The 20,058-nt window shown below is 41.5% G+C and overlaps 1 protein-coding gene across 2 annotated transcripts in view; it reads right to left on the reverse strand.

Moving 5' to 3' along the window:
• Positions 1 to 19,551, reverse strand: part of LYRM9 (LYR motif containing 9) — a 75,975-nt gene extending 56,424 nt beyond the window's left edge. The window contains exon 1 of one of the 2 annotated variants that reach the window (XM_043530908.1): positions 19,485 to 19,551. The gene's annotated coding sequence lies outside the window, so the exon portion shown is untranslated. Of the gene's footprint in view, positions 1 to 18,818; positions 19,445 to 19,484 lie in introns of those variants that run through there. The other variant, XM_043530909.1, reaches the window with a different exon arrangement.
• Positions 19,552 to 20,058: the final 507 nt, after the last annotated feature.

A 20,058-nucleotide genomic window follows, 5' to 3' on the forward strand; every position in this document is an offset into this window, starting at 1 on the left:
TTTAATAGGCCCATTCACACTCAGTAGTTGGTCTCTGCAGGATCAGGCCCTGAGGTATTATTAGTAAAACAAGTAAGAGGAATATTTAAATTCGGGGTCATAGTCTCAGCTGGTGGAAACTGATAATCTGGCCCATGGGCTTTATAGTCACAGTAGGGATGGGAAGTTGACACTGAAGTCAACAGAATAACTCCAGATATAGCTGAGATAAGGTGCAGGATTTCCAACCTGTCTGTCGCCTTTGCATTACCAGTACATAGTCTTGGGCCTTGTGTATACTAGGGATTTGCCATGATTACATTAGGACTGCCACATTGATGCAAACCCCTAGTGTAGGCATATTATTCACACCAGTGCTGCTTACCCTGGTTTCAAGCAAGAGTAAGCTCCTCTGATACAAACAGTGGCTTTACCCATCTGCATTAGGGGTTTATCAGTGCAGCTACAGCAGTGTCTGGAAAGGGCAAAGTATAGTCAAAGTCAGCAAGCCCTAGCCCTGTCTTTTCTATTCCATCTCTCTGTGGTCTCTGAGGTCCATTGATGAGCTAACCAGGAGTGAAAGGGGATTTACTGAAGACCAGAAGTGTGCATTTTAGTCATCATGGATGCTTTTTCGTCTATATCTTTTAGCCATAAAATGTCTAGAAATTTTGTATCCATGAACTACTGTATATCTTTATGAGCCACTCTTTGATATATTTGAACGTCCATTGAAGTATGGTTAGAAATCATTTTTCTCTTCTCCATTCATGAAGTGTCTGCAAAAATATGAGCTAAAAGCAATATCCAGCCCAGGGGAAATGAGGTATTGTCTATCTTTCTGAAGTTCCCTCCATTATCCAGATATAACTCTCTCTCTAACTATATATATATTTATAGTAACAGAGTTCACCCCTGGAAAGTGGGATGCTTGCTAGGGAAAAATGGGACATTAAGCAGCTGTGAGAAACCACATCCACAGCCATGTGTTTTAGTCGGCTGACACACACTGTCTGCCTCTGATGCGGCACAAATAAGTACAGGAAAGTTGCACTAGCAGTAATTCTGCAATGATTCTGACTTATACTACATTGAATCCAATCAAAGTAAACAGCAGAAGCTTCATTTCATTGATTCTCCCGCAACCCCCATTTGGGGAATAACCACTGCTAGAAGGTCAAAGAACCTGAAAAGTTTCTTCTGACCCCTGTTTCTATCATCTGACCTAGTCTAGTTCCTCATTAGTTCTTGAAGAATCCAATACGCCCTGCCTTACCCTGTCTCTCTACCCTTCTCCTTCTGTCTCTGTACATTCAACTGCAGACCCCAGCAGGTCTTGGCAACCCCAGCTGTTGGCCTCCTGGGTGGAATCTGCTTTGGCTTTCTCTCTGCACCGTGCTTCCTTGTGTACATTCTTTATGCACTTCACAGCACAAGAGATTTAAATTCAGTGGTGAGTGAGGCTGCGAGAGCAGCTGGGATATCAGTAGGATCTGAAAATATATGGGGCAAGGTTGTGAGAAGAGACTTGCTGTAAGGTAGGGCCAGAAGGGGCAATTTAGGAATTGCAGGTTAAGAAGGATGTAGCTGGGGATACCCTGAAAGTGAAAGAACACTGCCATTTTGAGGAGTTGGGGGGTGGGAGGGGAGATGGAAATGGCATCACAGAAGCTCAAATTAAGGTTTAGTTGGAGGGATGTATGAAGGGTCAAACCATTATTTTATTGTGAGCTGGTTAATCTGACCCTGGTTCTAGATCTAGTCAATTTTTATCTGACTAACGGATACAATGCAGAGCATGTTTAGCTACTCTTGATAGCAAATATGCAGTGACATAGCCTGGTTTGTTTGTTATTGACAATGCTACTATAATCTATAAGACAAATATTGCTATGTGGGGAGCTATATATTTGCATGCATACCACTGAAGATTTAAATAGCATTTATGGTATATACAAATAATCATCCAGTCCAATGCCGATTAAAGTCAATGGGAGTCTATTCTCTTCAGTGGGCATTGGATTGGAGCCCAGGTGAAGGGCTGGGCATTCATAACTCTAACTGACTCACTCAAGATCAGGCCAACTATAGGTTGTCTTGAACAATTACACTGTGTTATGGTATTTTTCCCCTCCAGCCTAAAATGTCTGTGACTATTTATTTTTAGCTACTTAATTTTATTAGTACTAGCTCTTCAACATTTCATTTCCCATTTTTATTAACTTTTTAAAAGTATAAATTCTATGCTTATTTAGTTTTTAGATGCAGATAAGTTCTCCTTAAACATTCATACCTACACTTTTCCATAGGGCATTAGTTTTATGGGAGCCTAAGGGTTAATCGTCCTCTGCCAAGAGTGGAAAACTTTACCCTGCAGTTTTCACCTTGAGAGACAGACAAGTTTTTCCTGTCAGAGGCTTTCATAAGGGCATTTGAGGTAAAGGATCAATGCATTAACAGGTGGCTGCAGAACATGACATTTTTCTTAAATGTGCTTTTCAACATTTGTCCTTTTGTAGAGCAGGCGCCTTAATGGGGACAAATGGAGTGGAGGAAAATCAGAAAAATGCAAATTAGGTGCTTATTTTAGTCTAATCAATCTCTGTAAGGCTCTCATATCTTACCAAGCATGTGTTTAGGAGGATAATTATTATAATTGATTAATGCAAAAAGCTTATTTCTACCCTGCATGCAGCATTTAGAGAGCTTTGTAGCCACTCCCTCTGAGCCACATGGTTCAAAGGTAGTAAAGGGAACTTTAAAAGGGTTTCCAGACAAAATTTCAGATTATTTCATCCTAAACTGTATCCTTCACACCTAAAAAACCTGCTCTCCACATAAACCTCACATTTGCAGGTACCACTCAGATAATTGCATGTATGGGCAAGTCCTTGGGTGAGACTATTTTTCACTGCACTTACATGCCACACTGTGGAATGTTAGCCTTTAATATGTACTGTGCTCTGGAACTTTGCAAAAATGTCTAAAATTTAAGATGTGTTAGTAATAAATTGTACTTTCATAGCTCCTTCACACTGGTAGGTTCTACCCGAGGAGCCAGTGTGCAAACACTGAGTAGTTTGAGGCTCACTCTCCGTTATGCATTTGGCGAATACTGTGCCCCAATTCTGCCCACACTAGATTATTAGATACACAGCTTAATCATACCATAAAAATTATCAGTGGCACATTGAAGCCAACAAAACTGGTATGGTTACTGTCCTAGCCAACGTTCCCCACCTAACATATAGTGTCAGAATGCAGCCAACAAACTGATCATCATGATACAGCAAATGCCACCCTTGCTGCTGTTCACTGATATATGGGATGCACCCTTCCATCAGCTGCATAGCAGAAATTCCATTTGGACAGTGCTGCAAACTTTCCAGCCAGCTGAAAACATCTACAGCTCAGGCAGACAGAATGGGAGAGAGCCTCTGCCACTAATAGGAACTCCTACATCAACATCAGGTTGGATGAATGGCTACTTGGCTTTAGGCTCCCCAGCAACCTCTGGAGCCAGCTTAATAGGTTCACGTGTGGTGTGGTTTGCGCCAAGACCGACCATGCCTGGGGCATCCAGGGCTGCCCACTGTGTATGTGTGGTGCTGTGGAGGATGCTCTACATGTCCTGGATGGTTGCTGTTTCCATGCTGGACTCCCTGGACACTTTCTCAGGCTGAACACTGCTGACTCAGAAGCCACTGAGTGGCTCATTTAGCTTTTATTTTACCTTGCTTATATAATCTTCTTCTATCCAAGCTCTTAATCACTAATGAAATAAGGCTCACAACAAGCCTATGAACTAGGTCAATACTGTTAACTAGATAAGTATTCCCCATTTTACATATGGGGAAACCAAGGCAGAGAGGTTCAGTAACTTGCCCATGGTCACAGAGTAGGTCTGTAGCAGAGCCAATAATAGAACTGATCTCCTTACCTCCAGTGCTTTAGTTACCAGACCTTGCTTCCCTTCCTTTACCTTGGAATATTTTAAAAAGTGATCCATACTCTCACCCAGGCTGCAGCACTGTGGAGAAGGCACACCGATTCACCATTGCAGCCAAACCAAAATGATCCTTTCTCCCACCCTTCCATGCCACATCCTAAATCTTTTAAGCTCTTGCCCCATGCTGCAACAGGTACAAAAGCTCCTTTCAATTGCAAAAATATCTGTGCAATCTAGTTGGTGGTAATGTACCTCTAATGAGGAACTTGCTCCATTGCACTAACACCCATTGCTGTCTCTGAGGTAGGGTTAACATCAGGGAGGACGTGACCAAGAGAGTTAATCCTGATCTGCTTAATATGCTAGGATGACAATTTTCAGAGCATCAACCTATGGAGGAGATCACTTTGTAGATTGTTGAACTTTCCAAAACTTTGGGTTCCATAATAACTATTAAGTCCATGTGACTCGAGTGGCTTTGAAATGGAATTGAATAGGATTCCTGGTTCCTTTTCAAAACAAAGACCTTTTTACATAACTTTAGACTGTTCAGTGCCTGTCATGTTCCTTTTCACTTTGGGGGAGATTTTTCAGAAGTTGCTAAAGGATTTAGGAGCCTAAATCTAATGTTTAATTTTGACCCATCACCTCTGCAGGCTGTAACCACTACTCGGGCCACATCAACACACATGTCAGCTCAGGGCATGTGCACAAATAGTAGCCAGAACTGTACAATGTGTTTAGTTGACTTACATCTACACAAAGGAGTAGCTAGTTACATGACAGTGAAGCTCTTATATGGTACCTGGCTATTGCTTCCTCTTCATGCTACTTTTCTCCCTTATTTCTCCAGAAGACTAAATGGCTTCTCACATATGATGGAATATGAAGCTACAGCGGCTAGCTTCTGAACTATATCTATCCAACAAAGTTAGGTTAGACTGTGGCTTTCTCTTTGGATGGCTCCCTCCTCGTTAGCTCCAGAGGCAGATTCTGAGATCACATCACAGCTATCTAGAGAGCCTTAAAATTCCACATTCCCTGAAGGGCGAGTTCCATGGACTAATATTAATCCTATGGGGAAAAGAAAGGATCCTCCCCTCCAGGATACACGTGGGGTTTTAAGGCAGCAGGACACTATCTATATGGCATCTGGTACCATCATGGTGGCATCAGGCACTCAGACACTGCAGTGATGGGGGACATAAAAGCACTTAGATCTTTGCATCAGCTAAGAGCCCAGCTGCTGTGAGTTCTGAGAACTCTCTTGTTCTTCTGGATGACACATAGTTCCCTTTTGGCTTTAGTATTGTTTGAGAAATCTGCTTAGCTATAAGAATAAGATCCTTCATAAATTGTTTATGAGATCTGTGGGCAAAGACATTTAACATCCCAAAAGGGGCTGTTTGAAGCAAGCACCTGGTTCTGTATGTGTGTGTATAAATCTACACATTTCCCATCTTTTAATATGCTGCCATGGATGCTGTTTCTTTCAAAAACAGAGTCCTTGGTGTTTGCAGAAACATCATTCTTACAACTGACTGATCCTTCAATGCTGCAGAGATGAATGATGTATAAGTAATTGATGTGAATCTCCAGAAGGGAGTATCGCTGTTAGTTATCTTGATATGAGAAATTCAGGCCTGAAGGATAAATTATAACTGCAAGATGAACTAGAGAAAAGCTTCTACTAGGTAGCTCATTTATCTAGCCAAGGTAGCTCTTAAAGGAACACTCTCAGCTAAGAATCACACTTCTTAAAATTTCCATATTGTATTATCAATACAACCTGAAATGATTAAATATGAGAGAATGTTTAGAATCTAATTTCTTTCTACCATTAATGCTGATTATTTATACAACTCATTCAACTTACACAATAAATATACATAGGTCAGTACAGCTGGTTGAAAAATTTTTAAAATTTCATGGAAGATTTCAAAATTGCAAAGTTGTTTCCACTTTTTTCAAAAGTTTTCCCAACGTTTTTATAGACATTGTTATAAAAAAAAATGTTATCAGTGTTTATCAGCATTTTTTGTTGAATGAAATGGGGGTTTTCAGTAAATGAAAACAATTGATAATGTTCTAGATAAAGTTTCAGTTAAAAATGTCATGGACATTTTCACAAAAAAATGAAAATTTTTGAAAATGTCAATTATTTTTGAGACATTTTTCTTTCTTGTTTTGTTGTTATTTTTAAAGGCCATTTTATGATGAAAAAACTGCTTCAGGAATTTCAACCCTCTTTCCAGGTCAGTTTCATTTTTGTTTCCAGACAGTTTCACTTTCCAATTATCATTCAGGAGAGTGCAAGAAAAAAGATGATCCGTGTATTTACAGATCTGAAAAAGTTTTATTCACACATTGGGCTGAGGTTCAGTTCCGTTAGTCTTTCAGATGTATTGGGCTTTCCTATTCCTATACAGATTACTCTCAACTCCTCTAACCAGGTAGGTATCTTAGCTGTGTTATAGCCATCTTTACTGCTTCATGAAGAATAGGGGCTCTGGGGAAATAGGAACAGCCAAGAAAGCCCCCCCCCAACTCCACCCCCACCCTCTGAAAGACTATTGAATGCTTCTAGATTTACACTGCAAAACATAATCTCTTTCTTTTACCCTTACAACAAGCCTTAGGGTGAGGGATGGTTGCTTTCATCTCATTTTCTGAATTATTTTAAAGTGTTAATGTACTGTAGCTAATACACTGGAGAGGGAATTGCATAATGGCTCTTTGAGCTCAATCATATTTCAGACCAACTTTTGACATCTTCTGTTTCAGGACCCAATTCAGCAAGATGCTTAACCTTACTGAATCAGGGCCTAATAGAGGGCCTTTCAGCAGAGTTGCAAAGAAGGGTAAGACTAATGCCTTCAAGAGAAATATATTGATACTGCCAGTACCCACCCCACAAATAATTCAAAACCTTGGGAAAGCACTTTTGTTTGAAGCATATTGTGCTCAGATACCAAAAGGCATGACATAAATACCTAGGTAGCATGGTTGATGTGTAGTATAACGATCTGTCTACAACTTCTGCAGCCAATGTATGATATGTGCCTTAAATACCTTATTTTCCCTCGTAGGCAGCACAACACAAGTTTATTTTCTAAAAGGAAACAAACAGCTGCCTTCAAATATAGAAATATTTAAAGTGATTCTCAAAATGTACGGTTTGTGAAGTACCATTTCATCTGGACTTTTGTAATCCAAATCAGTGTCCCTCAGATTTAGGAAACAAATCACGGGCATATGTTCTCTGAAAAGACAGCAGATGTTTTAACCAAAATAATGCACATGTACCTTCTCCTAGCAAGTCTAAACACTGACAGGGATTCTCCCGAGGCCATCAGGAAATCAAACACCCAGAGGTGGCTGCCTATTCAGGTGGAAAAATATCAGCAAGGGCTCTTAAACTAACAGAATTCTCCATGTACACCGTAATGATTGATGTCTGTCTAACCACAGAAACAGATCTTCAAACCACTTGAACAAGTAATGCCCAGGTCACATATAAATGATAACCATTTCCCAACTTTCATCCTCCCTTTATCTTTTCTAATCAAGCAGACTTGGATGGAGGGAGAAAATGGATTGGATGACACAAAAGCTCAGCGGTGGAATTAAGTGACTATGCTTGTGTTCAGGACTGACCAAAATAAAATTCGCAAGGTGCAAAGTGTGTGATTAGTGTCATGTACACTTGTCTCTAGTGTTAAACCTCACAACCTTCAGCTGCATGCCTCACAATGCACCCAGCATGTGTGTATAAGAACACTGTAACAAAATAACTGTGCTATACAGTGCTAATTATACAATCCACTGCTAATGTACATATTTGAAAGAAAACAAGAGGATCAACAGCACCATGAGTAAGTGACAGTTCAGTGAACTCTGATCCCAATGTTTGATGGGTTGCGAGAACTAGACTCCTATAGCCTTTACTTATACAAGTATCAGTTGAGCTTGTTGCCTGAATGAGATTGCAATATGAGGCCCTAAGAGAATATAATTCCATTCTTGTCTACTTACAAGCAAGGGACACAAAACACTGGTGACCAGATCCTCATCTGGGATAAATCAGTATAGCTCTGCTGACTTCAAAGGAGGTATGCTGATTTATAACCTCCGAAAATCTGGCCCTGTGCTATTTTCCGCTAAAGTACTTTAGCTCACACAGGAGAGCATGGCCACAAAGAACTAGCGATATTTTTAAGTAATAAAACACAAGAGGCAGTGCGAGTGTTTGCCGCTATTCCATGCTTTAAGTGCACTGGGGGGTACAAAGCTGAAGGTCAACTGAGTTCAACTTGCCTGAGAACAGCGACAAATTCCTAGAACCTGGGTGGCTAGCGTGGTGAGATTTCTGTTGTTGAACTGATATTGCCACGAAAAAAAAATAATAAAGAAGGAAAGGTCTTTTTAGCTGCACATTTACTATAGATTACTCACTTGGGATTGGTGACTCAAAATTCCACTAGGCAATAGGGATCCCATCACAGTCACTTAACCATCTCTATCTGTTTCCCACCTGTAATATAGGGTTTACTGTGCTTTGAGATCTATAGATAAAAAGTGCTCTATAAATCCTACATAGTATTAACTATGGTGTTGGTTCAAACTGCCTGTAATCTGAGACCACTCTCTCACATCCTGTAAATTCAAGGAATCCAATGAAGCATTTGCACTGATAAACTCAAGAGGTGCAAATGTCTGCTCATGATTAGTAATTGCTGGCAATGGCAGTAGTAACGTAGTCAGTTTTTCCTGTGGCAAGTTATGTTGTTTTTCTAGGGTATCAGCACAGTAATCCAGCGCCTCTCTGAGTCTGCCCACGCATTCATTTGTACTCTGTAGAGCGCTCCCAAGTAAGAGAAAAATCCCATTGGTTCTAATGCGAGCAGGATAAAGCCAATTTTTGTCCTTGGGGTGATATAGTACCATAGCAAGCAGGACGTTTTGGCTTGTGCTCAGGATTTCAAGGCAGTTTTTATAATATGCTGCTATTGTTTGTGGCATGCAGGCTCTATATGCCCATGGCCTAGAGGTACTTCCAAGAATACAGACTGCTGGGTCACCGTGGTGGTACAAGGTAGTGTTGGTTTTAGGAGGAATGTGCTTACAAGCATGGGCATTTACTGTGCATAGAGAGATTTCTGGCTTGTTTAATGATACAACTTGTCATTTCTGCCTAATGGGCCTTATGTGTGCCTAATGGTTACATTAAAATGTGCAAGCACAGCTCCTTACCAATATTATGTCAAGAATAATTTAATTACTACAAATGATTCATCTGGGTATGCATAAACATAGTTGTTGATTTAAATGTTTTCCCCCCACCTCTCCCTTGATATAACAAACCATATTTATGTGTTGAACCTGCCTGAAGGCCTTCCTCATTATCAGTCAAACTTATTTCAAAATGAAGTTGACACAAGAAAACTTCAGAGGTGCTACTTTGGGTGCCATTCTGAGTTGGGCGTAACAGAAATACTTTCTCTTGTTATTCCTGTCTAACGCAGAAAAGCATAGAGCCTGATTCTGATGTCACTTATCCTGGCATAAATCAAGAGCAGCTCCAATGAAATTAGTGATGTAATGGAAGTTAGATCGGAGTACTTCTCTGTAGCAATGGGGGTGGGGGGTGAAGTTCATGAACAGAACAATAACAGGAAGTGAAAAAGTTGACACTTATTTTTAGACTTGTTCCCCTGAACACTTATGCACATGTGTAACTTTATTCACATGAGTAGTCCGACTGAGTTTAATAGGGCTACTCCTGTAAGAAGAGTTACTCCTACATAAGTATTTGTAAGATCAGGCCCTAGTTTGCATAATATTTTATTTCTCTTTTTTCAGTTCTCTTGTATTTCTTTGTCTGCTACTATTTTTTCTTAATTCCATTTGCATTTCTCCTTTCTAGCAAAGTGCTCAGTTTCCTATGTTTGGCTTTATGTGCCGGAAAAAAAGTCTTCTTGGGGGGGAGGACATAATTCAAAACCTGTTAAAGGAAATGTTATTAGCAAGAAGATTTAGTCTGTATTTTAGGATAACGGTTTTGAATTAATGGGGGAAACTGAAACTAAAAGGAAACGGAATAATCTATTTTCTTTTTCCAAGCCAAAATGCAATAAAGATAACATCATATTTAGTAAAAACTAAATTTCATATGTAAAATGTCTCCAGTATAATGATCTAAGGCAGTGTTTCCCAAACTTGTTCTGCCACTTGTTCAGGGAAAGCCCCTGGCGGGCCGGGCCGGTTTGTTTACCTGCTGCATCCACAGGTTCGGCCGATCGCGGCTCCCACTGGCTGGGCTTCGCCGCTCCAGGCCAATGGGGGCTCCGGGAAGCGGCAGCTGGTACGTCCCTCGGCCCGCACCGCTTCCCGCATAAACACCCCAGGGTGGTTTGCAGTGAGAAGTGGAGAAAAAGGAGAAGGGAATCCAGACAGAATGGGCACGGAGTAATCATATAATCTGGATCAGACTCTGAATGAGTGCAGATCATCAGCATAGTTCCACTGACTTCAGTGAGATTATGCATGTGCTCAAGGTTATGCTCATTCTTAACTAACTTGTTGAACTGGGGCCTCAGTGACTCTACAGCCTTCTACCGCCTCATAGTTAAAAGAGTTTTCTTTTAGCTCACATAGCAGAGGCCTGTCCTTTCGGTGCTGAAAGTCCTGGATATGATCCTCCCTCACATGCATGATGATCGTGTGTGTGGTTTGCTACAGGTGCATGGTCAGGGAGCTGCATGGAACCTTGTAAGCTATGCTGCCAGGACTGCAAAGAGGACTGCCAACACAATGCGTGCATCTGTGGGTCCTGATGCTGAATCTCACATAGGTCTTTGGACTCGGTCTTTGTTCCAATTTGAACTTTGAAATGAGGAATTTGCCTTCCTACCTTAGGTGACCACGGCTGAGAAATAAGTCTTCAGTCATATTAAAACGAATTTAATTAATACATATGAGTAAAATTCTAAGCAGATAACTACAGATATTATGATTTGAAAACAATCAAGTTCTGTGTCTCCCCTGTAACTGCTTTTAGGGCCTGATCTGAACACTCTGAAGTCAATGTCAGTCTTTTTGTTGGCTTTGGATCAGGTCCTTGATCACACTAACTTGGCCACTTTGATCCTCCCAACCTTCCTGGGCACATATTGAGTCCATACCCACATCCTCCCCAGAGCACCCAGACAAACTGAATTAGGCCCTAATCCTGCAAACTCATATATATGGGTAGATGGATCTCTGTACCTACATGAAGCCTCATTGACTTCCGCGTCTCTTCATTCTTGAAATGTGCCTTATTACTAGCTCCAAATCAACATCACAACACAAACCTTCCTACTCAAGCTGTTTAAGGTATAGGAAAATACTCAATTCCCCCCCCTCCCACTCAATTTTATTAATAGATGCACTGATTTGCTTATAATTTTGTACCAAAAAAAAAAAAAAGTTTGAGATGAAGCCTCAACTAACTTATTCTTCATGAGAAAAGGCCTTTTAATATGGAGATGCTTTAATTCTGTAGCCTTTTTGTATTTTCTGAGTGTATTAAATATATTTACTGTCTTCTGTATGTTAGGAACCATTCACCTAATTAGAGCAGGATGTTTATTTGAAAAGCCAAAAAAAAAAAAAATCTAATTAGCATATATTAACATAACACTGCATTTATGACATCTTAATGGCATCAGTAGGATTTATGAATAAAATATAACCCGGGCATTTACATTCTTCAGTGTTCTGTTGCTGGCTGTAGAGTTGTGTATTGCGGTGTGTGTGGGCTGGTAAACACCCACATAGTAAATTATCAATAGTCCAGCTCAGAGGCCCTTTGTACAGATTCTTGTCTTTGACTGATCCACAAGTATCCTATTATGCTTTGTTCCTTGTGAAATATTACATAATTTTTTGCATGAATGGGTCAAAAGAAGGGATATACACAAGGGCTAAAGGGCATTTACGCACATAACTGCTTTCAGCTATGAAGTCAAGAGAGGCTTTCTAATATTCAAATTTCTGTTCTCACTAGTTCCAGCAGTATATGAATATTACCATATGCCCAGTACTGGCCCATGTACTGTACACAATACAGGATGATGCCACCCATTGTGTAGGGTTTTCAAATTAAGGAAGGCAATTGTGCATAACATTTTGAAGACTCTCCAAGTGCTATCTGGGCCTGATATCCACGGCCTTCCTCCATTTAACTTTGTGCAGAATTAGTGCAAGATGCTGCCAAAAGGATTCTACCTGTGCAAAGTGAGTGGCAAATTCAAGGCAGTGGAGAATCAGGTCCAGGGAACTCCACATGTTGATCAGACATACTACCTTTTCACAAAGGAACTGGGCTGTATTCTGTGCAACTAACTTTGCCATGTGCCATGTAGTTTTTAGTGGATTTAGGCAAGTAGGTCTGACACACATGTAGACTAAGTGCCAGTGTTCAGTGTTGGATACACAAACAGTCCACTTGCTACCACTTTATAGCACCGTTAGTGTGAACAAAATAGCAACAGACAGATGCATGTCCCCATGAATAACTGGCTTCACCAGTAAAAGATTAGAATTGATCTGTCATGTTTCATCAACAACAGTCACCAATCAGATATCTCCATGCATCACTGAGACCAACAAATTAGTTTCAGTCAATCCGGGCTTTGGCATGGTCTTGTGCAGTCTCTACCTGCACCGTCCAAACTAATGCAGGTTAGATTCTGCAAACAGCTTCACTGACATCAGAAGGACTACTCACGAAATAAGGTGCTATTCAGCATGAGGAAAATTGCACAGTTTGGCCCTGGAGGATTGGAACGGTGAAAAGAAAAGCTGTGAAGCACACATAATAGCATATGACAGCTTGATTCCGCACCCTACACTAAGTAGGGCTTACTAACACAAGCTGTAAGTGCTACTCATTGTGAATAAAGGGCAGCTACATTAAGTTCCGAATGAAGTAACTAGGGGTGTCTTAGAAGTGACGAGCATCTTGTTTATTTTTTCTGTACATCTTATATTCCCTTAAATGGTTCAGTAGAAAACTTTTACACATTTCAATGTCACTTGATCTCTGTTTCTGCCCATTTTTAAAAAAAGAACCTGACTGTTTAAATGGTATCTTGCAAGGGCTGTCCATCAATTTTTAAAAAATAATTCATTCCTCTCATGTGCTCATGGTCTTTTTAAATATACAGCAGCAGACTTTCCTGGTGATAGTTCTTTTGGTTTATGCTACAACATACTTTCATTTTTTTTCTTTTTCTCACAGCTGTCAGAGCAGGTGTGGTATTCTGCAAAAAAGATGATCAAGTGAAAGCAGAAAGGAGAACCTTGTCCCCTTCTCTGAGTGTGTGTGGGACGCCAAAAAAGCAGTAGAACTGGTAAGGTTCGGCTGCACAGGAGACTACAACATGGGGAACCCAAAGAGGGGGTTTGCAGACCCTGCATGCCAGCCAGATATATGGCTCCATCCATGCGGTCATCTGCCAGAACTGGGTGTGGATACCTCAGATAAATGCATCCCTTCAAACACTCTCTCTCATCAGCCCTCCATTTGATTGATGAGTAAGAACTGGCCCTCAATCTCATTTAAACAAACAAACAGGAAGGGCACATGAGACACACTACTTTTCGTAATAGTAACAGATAACATTTCAATGGTGCTTTTTGGTCATTCGACTCAACACACACAATAATCGGGTACCATTAAACATCTTTATCTCCATTCTACAGATGGGGAAACTGGGGCAAAGTGATTTGTAGTGTTTTGGCCAAGTCACACACCGAGACAGTGGTGACAGAGCCAGAACTGGAACCCAGCTTTCCTACCTCCCACACCTGTGTCCTATTTACTGGAGCACACTCCCAATGCAGATGAATACACCTATAGTTTAAGCTTGTGTGTGCCCATGAGCAGACTTGGAATGCAGATGCATTGGAGTACAACAGCTTTTGCTATACACTACAGAGGGCTTTGCAAGATTAAGTTCATAATGGAAGGCACGATCCTCGGCTTTATAGTGCAGTAATGATCATTGCTATTAGTTGTGATGATTAGATTTCTTTTTTTTAAAAGGAACAGTTTTTTCCAGATGTTGACATACAGTACTTTCCACAGTACAGTTTAGACCAAGTATTTTATGTAAATAAAATAAAAAGTAACACAATTCACTAAGGACCAGATTCAAAACTCAATGAAATCAGTGGAAAGTCTCCTATTAACTGGAATGGGCTTGGGATCACATATAAATGACAAACTACACTGTCAACATTTGCTATGTGATCTTGTATCACACACCATTGCTCCGTCACATTTATTAGTGTTCTTTTTGCTTTTGATGACCCATTTCCTGTACTTCTAAATTTCACCAATAATACAGAAGTGTTCCTCTCAGGATGTTGGTTAGACCAGTGGTTCTCAACCTTTCCAGACTACAGTACCCCTTTCAGGAGTGTTATTTGTTTCACCTCATTTTAAAACTACTTGCTTACAAAATCAGACACAAAAATACAAAAAAGTGTCACAGCACACTATTAGTGAAAAATTGCTTACGTTCTCATTTTTTACCATATCATTATGAAATAAATCAATTGGAATATAAATATTGTACTTACATTTCAGTGTATCATCTATAGAGCAGTATAAACAAGTCATTGTGTCTATGAAATTTTAGTTTGTACTGACTTTGCTAATGCTTTTTATGTAGCCTGTTGTAAAACTAGGCCAATAGCTACATGAGTTGATGTACCCCCTGGAAGATGTGTGAGTAACCCGAGGGGACACGTACCCCTGATTGAGAACCACTGGGCTACACCACTCTAGAATGTGTGAGATTAGTCTTTTCTTGCCAGATAATACTTTTGTAATGAGATTTAGATCAGTGTCTTGTGATACTATAATGTTGCGTCCAACAAGATCTTCCCTTGCTCTAGCTGGTGTTTCCATAATTATTTCCAGTGCTGTTGCTTTGTAAGAGCAACATATTGGTGCAGCTATTATGAAAAACAAATGCAATGTTTCACAGTAATTCCTAATTATATCTCATTTACTGATTTTTATAGTAAATCCAGAAAGCATGATTCAGAATTCTGAAGTCAAACTCCGTTTGTAAGACAAATTATAATATGTACATGTGTATGTACACACACAATCTTAATACAATATATTCATTAGTAACCAAATTATCCAGAGGTGACTACTAATTCTGGAGCCCCATCTTGAGGTATGCTGGGCCTAATTTGCAGAAGTGCTTAGCAGCAGTTGTAGTCAATGATAGCTATTAATGCTCAGCACCTCTAAAAATCAGGCCTTATTTATTTCAAATTGGACATCCATAATTAGTGGTCACTTTAAAAAAAACCCACCTGGCTTAGGTTTATATACATTAAACTGAGGCAAAGATATGTTAAAGCCCTGATTTTAAAATTAAACAGGATTAGAATCAGAAGTTAATGAGTAACATTTTTCTGGTTGGACCATAACCCCTGCCATCCCCTACAGGGGGCACTTGCTTAACATAGAGGTCCATATTCACCTCATGGTATGTATACTCTTCCATTACCATTAAAAGCCCCAGTCTTGCCAAAGCTTCAGCACCTCTGTAACTTTGTTCACATGATTTCAACAAGATTACTCACACGTGTAAAGTAACAAGTACTTAGGTGGTTTGCAGCATCAGGACCAAAGTAAGTAAAAATACGAGGTACAAACAAATGCAGTGGAGAGTTTGCAAGTCTGTTAGAATAATGAATAAATCATAATAAAATGTGGAACACAAATTAAGACCTTTGAATGAAAGATACAATAGAAGTATTTTTATTAATTAAACATACATTGTGCACCTGTAAGGATATTTCAGGACCACAGCTTACTTTACGAACCACGCAAAGCAGACAAACACTGCTTGCTGTAGCAGACAAAAACGGCTACTCACTACGCTTTCAAATCCAAGGAACAGGTTTATTTTCAACACAGGTACAGAATACCACACCGGCGTGATCAACTGAAGTGTAACAGACCAATGATTTGGCTACAGGTAGCACAAACAAAGGATGTGTACAAACTAGGGCAAAGCACCTCTCTGTCAGAGAATAGCTTGAAACAGGACTATTCCTAATACTTATATCTTTTTTAAAATCTAAAAGACCTTTTTGCCGTTTCTGTACACAACGAGCAAGACACAGGTACCATGCTCAGGGTACTGGACTTATGCCACAAGTAATTTACAGTGGCAAACTGCAGCATCTAATCCATCCTGGGTCCTGGAGAAGATGCTGAAAGGAATGCAGCTCCCAGTATGCTACTGATGGCTCAAGAAAGTACAAAAGATAATCTGTATGAATATCATATGGTGCTTCCCTGAGCTTATCTGGCGACCTGTGTGCTTCTGAGAAAGTGGTAACAGCTGCGTTGGGTAGCACTGATAGGAATGAGGAGCTGATTCAAATCTCCTCAGTAGCACAGTACCTGAAGGAGCTAGGCTCTGCCAGTGGAAACAGCCTGACATCTTCACACACAACTTTCAAATACACTATCAACTTTGAAAGACAATAAATAAGTACATTACAGGAGTTCCAGATTATGTTGGGACAATTTTTGCTCTTTCTAATCAGCAGCAAGCCAGTTTATAATTCATTTACAGATCAGAGGCAAGAGTAAGAAAAATGAGCTCTTGTTCTTTCTCTCCAGCCTCTCCACCCACTCCAGCATTTGTGACTTCCAATCTGTGAAGTTTGCAACATATTTAGTAAATACACTGATGCAAATTCATCCTTGCTGTAACTTCATTGACCCACTGTTCTGGGACATATGTGACCCATCCAATCTAACTGTGGCCCAGTTCTAAAAACATTTATGTAGGTGCACTGACTTCAATGGCACTACTTATGTACATTAAATTACACAAGTGTTTGCAGGGGTAGAGCCTGAATTTCCATACAGAGAGGTCTATTTTAGGCATCTGCAAAGCACTTGTGATTATAGTATGTAGGTGCTTGCCTGGGAACAACCACCAAAATATCACATCTTGTTTGCCGTTTGCTCTTGATCAGAGAATTACACTAGGGAGGTTAGGTCCAAACTGGATTTTCCCCCTTTAATAATATTTCTTTCATGCAATCTGCAAAAAGTGTTGGCATCATGGAATGGCAAAGGGTGTTTTAACAAGATCACGCTGCACCATTTTTGTGGGTTTTGTTTGTTCATTTTTAACTCCTTGCAGGTAATCCAGGAGTGATCTATGTGTGCTAAACTCAAATTGGTGCACACGCTGTTTGCCCTGTTGGTGGCTTCTATGCCTTAGATTCCTGCATTTCTCCTGAGGATGGTGTTTGCCTGCTTCCCTATTTAGCATCCCAGTGCAAGATACTTAGGGGTGAAGCTCTGTATTCTGAACCACATTCATGGCTCCCACTGACTTCAATGAGAGATTTGAGCAGGCATCAAAAGACACAGTTTGGACCTCAGTTCTAATCTGCTGTGTTTCCTCCTCCCCGCCCAAAATGCAAACAACACCTGATCTTAAATCTTCTCTCTTTTGATGTACAATAATGAGGTTTGCTCATTAGTGGATCATGACACTAAGAAAAATTCCACCAAATGTTGGTGGAATGTTTGCAAAACCGGACAATACTCTACATACATATTTTCGCTGTCAACGTTTGTAAAATGTAATTGACATACCTAGTTTTACCAAAAATTCTTCACGTCTTCTACCAGTGTGTCAAACAAGATGCTAAAGGTATTTACAGCCTATTCTTATCAGAATTCGGCTAATATAACTATTTTGAAGCTTTCAAGAAAGTACATACCACAAAGTCTTCCTGGTTCTGTGATGGGATTACACATGAAGTAATTTTAGCTTCTTCTGTACTATTATAAAAACAGCACAATGATTTGGCTGTTGCCTTTTTAGCATAGGGACAGAAGTTTGAATAATAAGAGAAAGCGCCTGTCTCCACAGGGAATTTGACCGGCAGTATAATTATACCACTATAGTTCTGCCGGTCAATTTCCCTATGTAGATAAGCTCCCAGTGTCAGCTGGGGAGGAGTAAGCAGGGCTGTCAACTTGCTCACACTTGAGGGTGACACCTGCAAATTCACTCTGTCAGTCATTCTTCCTCTGACACTGAATTGCTACCCTGCCTGTCTAATTAAAATATATTTTAAAAAACTCTCTCTCACCATTTAGTAAATTTTTATGCATTTCCCATAACAATACTTGGGTTAGAATCTAAGGACAATGAATTATAGAAAATTAAAGCAGCCTCTCAGATTTGAGCAGTATTTTCAAATTTACTCATGCATATATGGAATGTGTCCTTATTTTGTGTCTGCCTCTTTTGGCTCATACACGTTGCATTTCCTTATACGATTTGGGAGAATCATTTTGAATTATTGGACTTTACTCACTACAGAAACCACCACCTTAAAAATAAATCAAGCAAGGATGCGATGTACAAAAATATACTTGGCTTATTTATTTTGGAGAGTGACCTTTATTTTAACTTTGGATAGGAGTGCTGAGTATGCTAGTAAATATTCAGTAGCAGAAGTATTAAAATCTTCGTAATATAAGATTTCACAACAGTGTCTGTTACTAAACCCAGGTCTGCACTTCAGACATATATCAGTCTACCTAAATCGCTCAGGGGTGTTAAAAATCCACATCCCCTGAGCGACATAGTTATACCGACCTAACGCCCTGTGTAGACAGCACTGCGTGAGCAGGAGAGCTGCTTCTACAGACACAGCTACGGCCTCCCGGGGAAGTGGATCAACTCTGTTGAGAAGTGAGAGAAGACGACCCTTGTTTTGGAGGCAGCCGGGGGTCGCTGGGGGTTTTAGAAACCAGGTTCTCTATTAGCCATACCTGGCTCCGCTTCCGAGCTGGGTCAGGACACCCAGGTCCAAGAGATCAGATTATCTCTGCCACTGCAGGGACCTCCCCCCCCCCCTCTCCCTTTGGTTCGAGTCAGTTTCACTTGCTGGTTTTCACACCCCAGCAGGTTACTGCCCCTCAAGCAGGGAACCATTTAAAACCAACCCCCCCCTTTAAACCACAACAACCCCACAAACGTATTTCTAGCGGTTGGGCTGGACCAACGGTTCTTTTTTGGCAGTTTATTTTGTTGGGGGGGGGGGGTCAGAGGGGGTTTAAGGCTCCCCTGGCCTAGATCCTTGATTCCACAGGTTGGGGCGGGGCGGATAAAGCCCGATGCTGCCCTAAGGCGACGCACTCACGCCGGCCACCCTCAGGCAAGGAGGGCCACGCTGCGGGCGGCCTGCCAAGCAGCCAGCGGCGGGGCTGACAGGCCAGCGTGAGGGGGGCTTGGGGCAACACGGAGCCCTGCGTCTGCGGCCTGCCCGCGCCTTCGTGCCCCCACCCCCGCGCAGCCTGGCAAGCCGCGGCTACCACCAGCCCTCGGTCATCTCAGGCTTCCGGAAGTTCCTTCCCCCTTAGGCCCTTCCCTCCACGCCGCCCCAGCTCCGAAACCGACCCTGCTTGCTCCTCTTCTCTTGCCAGTAGCGTCCTTACCTCACCCCGCCCGCCCGCTCCTCTCGGATTGGCTGCTTCTCCTGCTCATCGCGTCCATCCCTGCCTCTGACTGGTCGTCTGGCCTCCGCGGAAGGTGGTACAAGCCGCTTCCTGGTCCGTCACAGGGAACCTCCCCGTTACGATTTGAAGAACGACGGCTCCATCAGCATCCATCACTCGCGAGAAGGGCTGTCAATCACCATGAGTTCCCGCCTTCAAGCTCTATTGGCCCGGTGACCTTTTTAGGGGTGGGTTTTAGCTGTGGGGAGAGCCGGTTGGTCAGTTGGGAGAAACAGAGCTATGTGATTGGCCAGTAAGGTGAAAAAGGTGCGGCTATTCGAGGTGAGGGTTGTGTGAGGTGAGGGAATCTCGCGGGGTCTCGCCGGCTCTGGGCGGGAAGGCGCGTGGTGATTGGATAGCAGGGCCAGGCAGGCGGGACTGAGTCTCGGAGACTCCGCAGCCGCCGAAGCCTACGGGCTGGCTGAGCTCCGCTCTGCACGGTGATTGGCTAGGGGCGGCTCTCGCGGAGCCTGGTGGGCCGGGTCCGATTGGCTGCGGGCGGGTGTCGGGCACG

Source organism: Chelonia mydas, chromosome 17, assembly GCF_015237465.2.
Source record: "Chelonia mydas isolate rCheMyd1 chromosome 17, rCheMyd1.pri.v2, whole genome shotgun sequence".
NCBI lineage: Eukaryota > Metazoa > Chordata > Testudines > Cheloniidae > Chelonia > Chelonia mydas.